Below are 6,243 nucleotides of genomic sequence, written 5' to 3' on the forward strand. Positions count from 1 at the left end.
GTATTTTTCCGGGGAGAAAAAAAAAGACAAAAAGGGATTCTGTTCACAGGCGACTCCCAAATACTTCCCCTCGCACTTCAATTAGGAGCAACGTCATCTCGTTTTGCCATTGAAATTAAAAAAGGCTTAGTGACTATCAACATATTTCATACTTTTAATTTCTCTTAACTTAATCTAAGTGTTTTATGTTTAAACAAGAATATGAAATTCACACAAGTTAAGTTGATAGTCGAAATGTAAACGAGTGAAACCGCGAAGCGAAACATATATTCATAGCCAATCCAAAAAAACAAGTTTATGTCAACTAATTAAGAAGATTTTTTCATACATACCTATATATATGTAAATATTTATATCAATATTAATCGGTCGTAATTCGACACCATATTAATAATAAAAAAATATATTTTATAATAAATTTCCATATTAATAAAATCAATCGAGAACAAATATATTTCACGTATTATTTTAAAATATTACGATTTAAAGTTATATATGAACAAAGGTAAATAAAGATTCCAATGTTCTTTATAAAACTAACCAAGCAACAATAAAGACCAGACTTCAAAAGTCTGAAGTTCCGTACTTCATTTAATTACCGCTAGCCAGAATGAAATTGATTCCGAGAATACTGAACCATGTCGAGATGTTTTCTTTGCTAATAGAATGACAAACATTCGATGTAGAGGGATCGCTCGTCATCTGTCAGGGTCCCCTTTACACGCGGTGTTTCTCGGGTATAAGAGCCAAGTGCTCTAACTCGGAATTCATCATTTTACTGTATAGTTTTTTCTAGATTTTTTATCTTATGGTCAAATTTCGAAAATATTTTTTATGAAATATCATCAGCAGCCCATTGTCCACTGCTGGACATAGGCCACTCCAAATGCACGCCACTGTAATCTTTCTTCGCATTCTTCATATTATAACAATGATAAATTATACCAAGTAAGGTTCTTCATTTGGTTTTAAATATATTCTATAAATCGTAGTATATGAATATCATAAACATCTTAAAAGTATTTTTGTGATAATCCAATATCCTGCAAGTTAAGTTCTTCTTCTTCTAAGATAAATTTTGATGTTTTATCAACTTGATTATGTATCAACTAGGTAAAAATTCTGCCGATACCACGTTTGTTACGAAGTTTGGAGTCACATCCAAACAAGATATAATAAAATAAAATAATACGGCTTACTGCGTTTTAGTAATGTGATGTTATCGATGTTTCCAAACAATTTCTGGTTAGATAATGCTGTAATGAATTATCAGGGGAGAGAAATGGGGAGACCAGGGGATCTTTTTGTTTGGTTCGTACTCGTACTCATGTGCTGGGACGTAAACACACCTTTATTAATGAAGAGCCTTGAGCGCAATTGCTCAGAAGTGAAGGTTGAAAATCAGCAAATATTTTATGATATTGAAATATAGTACGTATTTATTTCCGAACTGGTGTTATATTTTTTGGTGAGCCGTGATTGCTCAATGGTTAGAACGACTGCATCTTAACCAATGAGTGCGGGTTCAAAGGCAAGTACCACTGAATTTTCATGTGCTTAACTTGTGTGTATTGATTTTATACTCGTCGGCGAAGGACAACATCGTGAGGAGACGCATGCATGTGTCCAATTTCATAAAAAATCTGCCATATGTATATTAAATCAACACGCATTTAAACAGCGTGGTGGAATATGTTCCAAACCTTCCCCTCGAATGGAGAGGAGACATTAACTCAGCAGTGGTAAATTTACAGGCTATTGTTGTAGTTTGTTGTATGTGGAGGATATTGCCCATAATTGCCACGCTGGGCAGGCGGGTTGGCGATCGCAGTAGTTGTATACTTGTATATTGAGGATTTGTCCTTGACAATTTTTAGTACTCTTCTGAATCGATGATTACGGTTCCTCAAATAGAAATTTATATAGAAGCTAAAAATTAAAATATTTCCAAAGTTATCGATGCTCCTCTGGACCTCACCCGCGTCAGAAGGTACAAAGTATTGCCTATCGTGTTTGAACGGATAAACGAGTGTGTGTCGTATCTCGTCAAGGGATCGTATCCAGTGTCCGATGTTTCCTAAGTAAATATTGAAAACTGTGTTTGCTGTGGGCGACTTAAGTCATTCGTAATTGGGTGACTTTCTCGGCTTTGGACTTTTTCGGACGGGATTTGGCGCTGTCAAATAAGTCGTTTATATATGTCGGCGCGGAGCCACGAATTTAAAAAAAAACACGTGTCCAGAAATTATTATTTTAATAATTTAAAACTGTTTCATTGTTAAATGAACAATTTTTAGTGAATTTTGGAATGTTAAATTACTCTGAAATATTTTAATGTTTGTAAACAACTGTTATCTTGAGTGAATAAGTCTACCCACCTATTTTTGTTATAAAAGATCAAGCACCCGCCGGTATCGACAGACTTGGTCGAGCCGTCGGAGCGATCGGACAGTCTCATATTGGAATAAATCAGAGAGGATTATTTCCTAAGTTTTATTTCATACCACCGAAGATGGTTAAAGATCGAAACTCCGACACTCGTGACGTCAGCTATGCTGGCGTCATGTTTTTTAAAAACGCGCTCGGGCATGCCTGCTCCGTTATCAGAAGCGGGATTGGAACAAGCTCCGATCTCTGCTACGTCCTCATTAGCTTCGGCTCCACCTGTCACATAAGGATCGCTACAAGACAGAACCATATTGCGAAATGATAAGAAGATCTCTAAGCACTGCACACTTACTGCCCGGTGTAATGGGGCCCATCTATGTGGGAGGACCGCAAACCACGAATCCAATAAATCATTCATCAGCTCAAAGGCAGACTAGTGCGGGAGTACCCACTTCGTCAACACTTCAGGCGGCTACTTCCTACAATTAAGAACAATACGCTTCAAGGGCATCCTCATTTGCCATGCTGTTCATATGTGTGGAACATCTTAATTGAAAAATCAACAAGTGACCATGTGGATCACGGAGATCATGGATATCACGAGAAATGAGACACTTAAGATGACTAACATGTCAGGAAACAGCCGAGCAACTGGCCAAGTGAAAAATTTATTACTACCCTCAAAAACGAGTTAATAATAATCAAGAACTACGAGACCGAACAGTGCATCTAGTATATGGAGTTGCACCACTCTCTTATTACACAAAGAAAACATCGCATACCAACTGAACTTCTTAAACCTGATCGACATTAATAACCAGAGGACTTTGCAGCACTAACAACACAACAACAGCAACGAGTGACTCTTGTGCGGAATAAAACAGTCATCGCTTCTATTCTCAGAAAACTAAAATTAAACTAATTTCAGCATAAAGATTAAAGAGTCCACGTAACCACCATTACTTGATGTGATTAATTAATTGTGTCTTTCGAGATTTACAGGTTTCATTAGAACACATCGCATCGCATCGCGAAGGTGGTCGGCAGAGGGCGGTCGTGATCAGCTTCGTCGTGCACCGCAGCCGGGCGATCAAGAAATGCGACTGGTGCAGAGCACGCACCATCCCGCAGAATGGCACTAATAACACAACTACAGCAACGAATGACTTTTGTTCGAAATATTATAACAGTCATCTTTTCTATTCTCAGAAAACTAAAATTAATTATTTTCAACATAAAGATTAAGAGTCCACATAACCACTATTACTTGATATGACTAATTAAGTGTGCCTTTCGAGATTTACAGGTTTCATAAAAATTACGACAGCGGAAAAGGTAGTCGGCAGAGGGCGCTCGTGATCAGCTTCGCCGAGCACCACAACCAGAAACGCGACCGGTGCAGAGCGCGCACCGTCCCGCAGAATGGCCGTGACAGTGGGAGTTGCCATCCATATCACGAGCTGGTCAGTCAGTCCGAGTGGTCAGCATCGACGAGAACTAATCATCGCATAAAACTGTGAGGCAAAATTTACTTATCTTACCTCTTAAAATCTAAAGAAATAAAAAAGAGCAATAACAAAAAAGAAAAAAAAAAATTTTTGAATATTAATTACCATTGAGATTCCTCATGCAACCATAACTACACACGTACACTCTGGTTTGAGAGTGATACCTCTGAGCTAACCACGTGTTACCCTCGTACTACTCAAGGATCCTTGATGTATCCAAAAGTGAACCATGAGATACCGTTGGGAGGCGTTGTGGAGCCGTGGTAGCCATTTATATACCGTAATCTGGAGAGTGATACCTCTGAGCTAACCACGTGTTACCCTTGAGCTACCCGCGGATCCTTGATGTATCCACAGAGAACCATGAGATACCGTAGGGAGACCTTGTGGACCGTGGTTAGACATGTATACACCACAGATCTACGAGAACCTTTAGTAGCCATTTATATACCGTAATCTGGAGAGTGATACCTCTGAGCTAACCACGTGTTACCCTCGAGCTACCCGCGGATCCTTGATGTATCCACAGAGAACCATGAGATACCGTAGGGAGACCTTGTGGACCGTGGTATAGACATGTATACACCACAGATCTACGAGAACTTTTAACAGTTATTATGACACAGTTATGAGCATAGTATGCGTAAAACCTTCCCATATTTATTACAATAAAGGTGCATGAGAGATTTCTTTGTGTACTGTTTTACAAAGCAATTATCAAAGGTCAACATGATGTGTTGCTTACAGATACCTGCTTCAAAAATATTTTTTGATTCGCAGATTTCCAATCACACAACTTAGGCAGGTGCAGAGCGCGCACCGCCTGTCAGAATGGCCGTGTCGGCGCGGAGCCACGAATTTAAAAAAAAACACGTGTCCAGAAATTATTATTTTAATAATTTAAAACTGTTTCATTGTTAAATGAACAATTTTTAGTGAATTTTGGAATGTTAAATTACTCTGAAATATTTTAATGTTTGTAAACAACTGTTATCTTGAGTGAATAAGTCTACCCACCTATTTTTGTTATAAAAGATCAAGCACCCGCCGGTATCGACAGACTTGGTCGAGCCGTCGGAGCGATCGGACAGTCTCATATTGGAATAAATCAGAGAGGATTATTTCCTAAGTTTTATTTCATACCACCGAAGATGGTTAAAGATCGAAACTCCGACACTCGTGACGTCAGCTATGCTGGCGTCATGTTTTTTAAAAACGCGCTCGGGCATGCCTGCTCCGTTATATATAATATTGACTGATTATTTTTATTTCATGTTATCGGGATATATTATGGTATAAATTGCGAAAGTAATTCAATAGGTCTGTTATTTCATTACGATAAGGCCATTTATTCATGTACCCTTACATCGTCATTGACCCACAACCATTAGAACAATTACATATCCCCCGTACATGAAGATACATACATTGGCAGAATAATTCTTCAAACCGAAACAATACTAAACATTTTTATTGCTCAAATATGTGGCCTATTTAGTTTAGTAAAAATATCACTCATCAAAATGTAATTAAATTATTTGAACTGAAGGTTACAATATGTTAAAATAATGGATGCAGTTTGAAGACTGTGAGCCGCAACTATATTCAAAATTTTATGAGTAAAATGATCTTCAAATATCGGATTTTAAGCATGTTAAAGACCAAAAGAGGCACCATTAGACTGCAGCTTTCTAGGAATTGATTTGCACACCCCTCTGTGACTTTGTATTATAGTTCAGGAATAAAGCAAGATAAAAAATATCAGATAGGTGTCAAAAAAGACCCAGAAATTACTACAGCTGTATTCCTAAACTACAATATTGAGCCACAAAGGGGCGTGCAAACGAATTCCCGGAAATCTGCAATACTGGCGCTTCTGGTACTCCAAATTTTAATGGTAAAATTCAAGTAATATCAGATGATCAGATTTACTCGCTATTAATTTAAAAAATATTTATGTCGACTAAAAAATCAAAACACATTTTGTGGCTAGATTATTTGTGGATGCTCTAAGTTTTAATTTCAATATTTTACGAGGTTCTAATTAGTTTTGTGGAACAATATATTCTTTTATGGTGACATATTATTTATCCAGACCGGTTTTACATTCAAGACCCATCAAGACGCTATATGAGCTATTTTAATGAATGCATAAGAATCCAAACCTTTAACAGTATATTGTCTGAAAAAAACTACTATCCAAGTTATATTTCTATGTACCTTTACCTTCTGATCATGTTTAAATATTAATATATAAACAAAGAAAGGACGTCCGTTGTTTATTATTTAAATGTAATTCAGTATAAACCGTAGGCCAGGTTTTGCAAGATTGGCTTTCTTAAGTCAA

This window comes from Vanessa cardui, chromosome 20 (assembly GCF_905220365.1).
Source record: "Vanessa cardui chromosome 20, ilVanCard2.1, whole genome shotgun sequence".
Classification (NCBI taxonomy): domain Eukaryota; kingdom Metazoa; phylum Arthropoda; class Insecta; order Lepidoptera; family Nymphalidae; genus Vanessa; species Vanessa cardui.